We start from the raw sequence: 7770 nt of genomic DNA, 5'->3' as shown, positions 1-7770 counted from the left end.
GGGACGTACGGCCCTGCGCTGCCACGAGCTCTTTATTCCCTCCTGGGAGCAAAGGAGCCAGGGGCATTTTAGTTCCATATAAGTGTTCATCCCTCCTTTTCTGCACAGATTTGATGAAACTACTATGAAATTTGCTAACGAGGTGAAATAAATACATTTAAGAATGTGGAAAGTGATGATCAAAGTAGAAAAGACTAATGCAAATTAAGAAGTTTGACACCAAAAGGAGAGACCCCTGCATACTGCAATTTTTTTCTTATTAAATCATAGCTGTGTCCATTAATGCAGTCATGGGCATACTGCAATATTTCAAGAGTCTTATGCAAAGATCAGTAGGTAAGAGGATCTAGATGTGTCAACTCTGTGAACTGGGGGAATCATTTCCATTTTGCAGAGAAGGAAATTGAAGCTCTTACAGCTCACGTGAGTCGCCTTGTTATATATTTAGTAGATCATATGGCTGATATTGAAACCTACATATGCCCCCAATTTCTTCCTAAGCACTTTGCCCCTTGCTTTCAAAACACAGTACTTCCTACAAGTCAAATTTGTCCCTTTACAGTTTTGCCTTAACAAGCTCTGGATATAGACATTTGAAAAAGAGAAGGGGCAGTTTGAGTTTGGGAGATATTTCTAGCTTACATTCTTAAAAGGAAATGTAATCTTCCCTACATAGGTAGTGCCGAGGAATTAATCTTGTTTCACTGAGAGTAACAGCACAAGCCCAGTGGAAGACACAGGTCCGTGATGCTCCTACAGTAGCATTCTTTATAATTTGGCGACATTAGTCCCATTTATGCTGTGTCTGACTTTTTTGTGTGAAAATGCCTCATTTAAATGCTGACAGATTGGTTGGCATCATGAATGTCTTTGATATGTAATCGTGAAATGGGGTGACTTGTGAAAATGGGGTACATAAAACTGCTGTTACTCAGACTAATTTCACAGTAGCGTTTGATTGACAACAAGGACTTGTACAAAAACTGCTGTCTGCCGAGGACGGGGTTCCATGTGGTGGGCTGTTATTTGGATGATATTTAAAATCCTTTTGTTCATTGCACTCCAAAAATGCAGCCCCTGCAAAGGCAGAAACAGCCTGTGTCCTGGCCAGTCTTCCTGCCTGAGTAGCTTGGGTTGACTTTCTCCCCCTCAGTTTCCAAATTAATTTCCATTTTTTTTTTAACAAGACATACTGTACCTACAATGCTGATTTTTGTACATCTGGGAAAGAAAACATTACACACATCGTGCTCCCCACCTAGCACATTTCTTTTGCTTTGATGTCAAGACACTGAAGAGCAGTTGGTAGCTCAGACCAGACACAGGGAAAAATACACCGTATTCCAGTTTGCTCATTGCCCTTCGTGATTCCTGGGACCTTGAAATCCATACAGAGGAATTTCTAGCATGGGAATGGCAAGCAGCACAAATTTACGCAGAACATCTCCTCCCTGTTACAGGAGTCTAGCAAAGCGTCTCTGTCCTGAAGGGCTTCTGCAGAGGGCAGGGGGCCCATGCTGACTGTGAACTTGGGTCAGGGGCCTTGCATCACCCCACTGAGTCCAGAACTTCTAACGGGCCGCTTCTTGTTATCATGCACCACTCCCCTTGGCTGTTGTCTTTGACTTACCGAAAACAAGTGTCATTCAGTCTGATGATACATCTACCAATTAGTAACCCTCCCTCCCTTGCAGAAACATGGAAAAGTTCATTTAAAAGTACCCCAAATACAAATTGTCACCTCAAAAGAATTATAGAAATGCCCTTGGTAGTCATTGTCAACTGGAATGGCCCTTTTCAAGAAACTGCTAAACTCACATTCATCAGTGTGTAACTGTGTGTATGAGTGTGTGTGCCTGTGTGTGTGTACCTGTGTGCGCCTGTGTGTGTGCTGTGTATGTATGTGTGTGTTTGGTGTTTATGTGTATGTGTGCCTGTGTGTGTTGCTGTGTGTGTGTGCACGTGTGTGCCTGGGTGTTTATCTATGTGTGTGTGTGCCTATGTGTGCACTGTGTATGTGTGTGTGCCTGTGTGTGTATATGTATTCTTGTGTGTGTGTGTTCCTGTGTGTGCATGTGCCTGTGTGTTTATATGTGTGTTCCTGTGTGTGTGCCTATGCTTGTGTATGTGTGTATGTCTGTGTGCCTGTGTGTGTAGGTGTGTCTGTGTATGTCTGTGCCTATGTGTGTGTGCATGTGTGTGCCTGTGTGTGTCTGTGTGTATGTCTCACATGTTTGATATTTTTTCTCTCTCCCAGAAGGAGTCTAAGAATTATAATCACAGCAATGAGATGGCATTCCTCTGTTTACGCCCATGTATATAATACAGGAGTCATGCAAATAATCAGCAGCATATCTCTGATGTTGCCATTTGACAGATAAGCAGACAGATAAGCAAATGTGCAGAAGGATAGATCTCCTTCTAGGTGACAATAATCGTGGTATCACAGGTGCCGTTTATTGAGTACCAACAAGAGGCGCACCTATGAGGTCTGCGATGACTTTGCCTTCTGGGTGACCACCTGGCATGGTACTTCCTTCTTTCTCAAGTGAGGAACCTGGTGGGCAGCTAGTTCCACTAACTCACCTCATGCCCACAGCTAAGAACTGGCAGAGTCTGTTAGGAGGGTCGTGGTTCCTTGGCCACAAAGCCAGTGCTTGGCATTGACTTTCCCTTGAAGGACCTGCTGACTGTCACTGTCTCGTGCACCTGAATCCAGCACCTTGTGAGTGAGCCCACACCTGGCCACCTTAGCTCACAGACAGAATTTTTAAATGCATAAGGTATAGGCTCCCGGTGCCTCCTTGATGCCTCCTATCTTGATGAAACAAGAGGCTCAATTCAAGTCTGAGGTGATTCTCTGAAGGAATAAGTGTGGTCCTGCTTTAAAATTCTTTACCATCTCCATTTGGGTTTAATGCCAGAACCCTGTGGATCACGGAATTGCAGAGACACAGTGATGCACAAACTCGCACTGTTTAAATTACTGCCTCTGTGTCTTTGAAAATTATAAATACTGGTCCCTTTTCTTTGCGATATACTTCTTCTCTGCAGCATTTAAAAACTAAACTTCTCTAGACTATAGACGATTATGTAATTCTATTAGTCTCCTTCAGAAGGTGTTAAGTAGACAACTGTAGCCGAGTCAGCTACATATATTATCTGATAAAGGTAAATGAATTCTGAGTGAAATAATTCCCGAAAAATGAGATCTGAAAAAGCATACTTTCTACTTACGTAGGAAAAACCATCTTTTACCATATCAGATTGAGAATATTTACAGTATGTACAGTTTAAGGAAAAAGTTTTAAAATATAAATCTTTTGGGCAGTGCCTGTGGCTCAAAGGAGTAGGGCTCTGGCCCCATATGCCGCAGGTGGCAGGTTCAAACCCAGCCCCAGCCAAAAAAAAAAAAAAAAAATTATATATATATATATACACATTTTTCTAAATAAAATATATATTAATTTGAAAGAATTTTTAAACTTATCCCCAGCATTATGAAGTGGAAAGAACCCAGATATTTGATTAAAACCTATTGAGCTTCTGATACTGGCTTTAGCAAAAACAATCATTATAGCTCCAGAAAATTACAACACCTGTTTTAGACTCATCTTATCCTATTCTAAAAGGGGTAGACTACTACTTATTTTATTTTTTAAAATTTCAGATTAATATGAGGGTACAAAAGATTACTACTTTTTTGTTACTACTTATTTGAAAGGTTTTTTAAAATAAATATTAAAAAAATAAGATGCTTACAAGAGTTCTAGTCAAGATGACATACAAATTTGTATGGAAAGTATGCCCCTATCATACCTCAAATATATGGCAATTATTAATAAAATATTTTAGTGTGTATATATGCACTTACATCTATATAAAATAGCAATAAAATGATACACATCTTTCCAACATGGAAAATAATGTTGGTCTGGAATTTTGGGGTTATTTGGCCCCTAGTGTGGAAGCCAGGACCAGTCAATGGTGGCCAGAAATTCGACAGAGGCAGGTGTATGGGTCTCTGGGATGAATTACGCCTGCATTCATCTCCCTGGTTGAGTGGGCAGCAAACGGGGTTTCTCATCCTTAGATCAAGGCTGGAAAGACTTGTAATCTGCTTGTGAGCAGCCTAAGCAGTGTGTGAAGCTACGCTCACTGTGACCAGGTCACCCTGGTCCCTTACCCGGGGGGCCTGGACTAGAATGTCAGTAGCAGATGGAATCCCAGGACACACATGCACTTAAATCCAAACTGGGAAGATAGCCACAAGACTTGATTCTTTATGGGGAAAATTGAGATAGAATTGAGAGAAAAGAGAGTTACTGAAGACAGTCTTTAAAGCAAACCATGGACATAGAGAGCTGGCCAGGGGAAATGGGAACGGTCAGATTAAATGGGGAGTCCCTCTCTGGAAAAGGAAGAAGAGGGAAGTCTGAAAATGAGGTTCAAATAAGAATGTTGAAGATCCTCAGAATGATACTGGAGAGATTAGCACCCACATAAACAATCAGTGTGAGTGCTAAGTTATAAAACAAGGAGTCCCCAGAACAGGAATTGGTGGTAATTGTGGGATTCCCAAGGAGTCACAGCATAATTCCTACCATGCACTAATTCACAATGTTACCTAATCTGTTACTCACTATGATAACGAATAATATCAGTAGTGTATTATTCTTTCTTTCTCTCCCATTTACCTCTAGTGAAAAGGAAGAGGCGAAAGAAACCAGGACCAGTGTCCCTGCTCATTTGTTTTGATACAGTCAGTCACTAAAGTTAGCATCAGGAGGACAAAGATGTCACATGGTAGCATGAGAAGTTCCCCAGGGACCCAAAATCCAGTAGCATTGTTTCTTTAAAAAAGTCCTTGAACGTCTTGTGAAGTTGTACCAAGACCATTCAGCAAAGGAAGAAATGTTTACTCTGTAAAATCAGAAAAGTAAAAGTCTCTAGCTGTGACCCCCTTCCTATTGTACCCAGCACCAGCTTGAGGTGCCAGAAGTTCTACTCATTGCTGGTGGTGAGTGTGAACAGAAAGATATGGCTCCTTCCTGCCCCCTCAACTCCCTCTCCAAAGAGGACCAGGTGACAGCATTCCTAGTCCCTATCCAGTCCCGTGTTGCAGAAGCTAATACCAGGCAAGAGATCTCAGGCCTCCCTTCTCACACCCAGCCAGTAGTCACAGGGCAGAAGTACTGCCCAGGCTTGGTTGGTTGAGATTACTGGGACCCCAACTGGCCGACAGGGCAGAGAGTCCCCCTTAGAAGAGGAAAGCTGAGAGGACCAGGCTGCCTCCACCAACCTGCTGTTCTAATGCAGCAGCGTCACGCCAAGAGAAATGGAATTAAAAGGATGGGTAAAAGATCTAATAGTCATAGTTAGAGAGTATGACTTCACCAGAAGAACTTTAGGCCTTAGGTTCAATGATAGATAGCCATGTGGGTAGTGGATCCTACCCTCCAGAGAGTCATAGGTAAATAAACTTGTCCCTGGTGAGATGCAGCGGCCCATTGTTCACCTGTCAGTATATGAATTAACTACAAAATCTTTGATTTAATATTCCTACACCCACTAGAAGTTCTCAAAGTGTGGTCCACAGATCACTGGGGAACCTAAGACACCATCAGAGGATCCACGGGGGTCACAATTCTTTTTTATTTTTTTAGACAGAGCCTCAAGCTGTCACTCTGGGTAGAGTGCTATGGCATTACAGTTCACAGCAACCTCCTACTCCTGGACTCAAGAGATTCTCCTGCCTCCACCTCCCAAGTATCTGGGACCACAGGTGCCTGCCACATGCCCGGCTATTTTTTGGTTGCAGCCATTGTTGTTTGGTGGGTCTGGGCTGGATTTGAACCCAACAGCTCAGGTGTATGTGCCTGGCGCCTTAGCTGCTTGAGCCACAGGCGCCGAGCCCACAATTCTCTTCATTATATTTTACTTTTATACTGTTTATTTTGCACTGCTGGAACAGTGCAAAGAACAATGGGAAATTTGCTGACACCTTTGCAGGAATCAGTGGCAACATGGTGTACTAAGAGTAGTGCATTCTCTACACTCGCAGGAACAAAAATCAGTTTTATGACACGTATCCTTGATGAAAAGTTACAGTTATTAATTTTACTAAATCCTGACCCTCTATGCATGTATTTTTCACATTCTATGTGAGGAAATAAGTAATGTACAGAAAGCATTTCTGCTGTTGTCTCAAGGATATGCACTTGGGCAGTGATGTGAGTTGCAAGCTAAACTATCTACGTTTTGTATGGAATACAATTTTTACTCTAGAAAATAGCTGACAATAGTGATGACGTGTTCTCAGACAGGAATGACATGAGTCCAACATTTCAAGGGAAGCAAATTATAAGATTTGTTTTTCGAGCACTGAAGTGAAAATGAGGATTTTGGAATACTGCTTGAATCTGACACCATGAGCTTAATAGCTTCCCAATAGTGAAAGGTTTTTCTAAGACTGATAGCAATATTAATGCATGTGTTTTTTGATAGGAGCTGACACTCAGAAGGGCTGCCTAGGCCTGTATTTTTTAAATAACTGGTACATGATGTTGCAGAATTAGGCATGGGCAAAGGTCTGTGCTCAAAGCGCAAGACAGATCAATGAATCTTAATGTAACAAAGTGCAAAATGTTCTTGATATGGTTTCAGATTCTGCATTGCAAATAACCTTTAAGAAACTACCGTTTGTCAGCTCGTGTTACAGCACCAGCCACATGGCTTATGGGTTTGAACCCAGGCCAAGCCTACAGATCAACAATGACAACTGCAACGAATAGCCGGGCATTGTGGTGGACGCCTGTAGTCGCAGCTACTCAGGAGGCTGAGGCAAGAGAATCACTTGAGCCTAAAAGTTGAGTTGTGAGCTGTGATGCCACGGCATTATACTCAGGGTGACACAGTGAGACTCTGTCTCAAAAAAAAAAAAAGGAAAAGAAACTACTGTTTGTCAAATTTTGGTGTGGTTTTAGAGAAGAATACCCATCACTACCTGGAAAGACTACTTAAATGTTCCATCCTTTACACAGATTGTACAAGCCTGGATTTCCTGTCTATTTGAAGGATAATCACCTTTCACAAGGAAATGAATACGGATGTGGAAATCCAACACTGTTCTATAAAGTGAGACATTACAAATACCTGTAAAAATGTAAAAAAAAAAAAAAAAACAAACTTTTTATCATTTTAATATATGAAAGGTATTTTTTTAATTAAATATGCTATTTATATCAGTAGTAGGTATGTTATTGCTATTTTAAGTTAATAACCATCTTTGAATAACTTATTTCATGATGTTTTAATTTATAGTATGATACACATTGACAGGTTTTACCCATACAAACAAAAACTTCTTGGGGTCTCCAATAATTGTTTCAATGTACAAAGTGGTCCTGGTAACTTCAGAAATCAACTTGTGAGTAGCCCCTGGTATTTATTTATTGCCCTTTTGTTCTTTTACCTTAGAAAGGTGGAGACTTGTTATTTTTTCTCCCATCCTAAGATAGAGGAAAACAACTTTTGGGGGGAAGAGTATCTCAGATATTGCTCTGAAAACAGACGGCTGAGATTTCCCAGAAAGGTGTTTTATTCACTGCGGTTAAAGACACATTATCCGTGTATTGTGAGAGCTCCTCTTGCTCTGACTGCTGCTGTGGAAAAGACAAAGGGATGAAGGAGGGAAGTGAAAGGGGAGAATCACTGTGCGGCTGCACCGAATGAATCGCTGGTTATTTCCGGAAGACGGGCCTCTCCTTC

The sequence above is a fragment of the Otolemur garnettii genome, unplaced genomic scaffold (assembly GCF_000181295.1).
Source record: "Otolemur garnettii isolate 467f Iridium unplaced genomic scaffold, OtoGar3 scaffold00139, whole genome shotgun sequence".
NCBI classification, from domain to species: domain Eukaryota; kingdom Metazoa; phylum Chordata; class Mammalia; order Primates; family Galagidae; genus Otolemur; species Otolemur garnettii.
Note: the sequence above shows the minus strand (reverse complement) of the source record.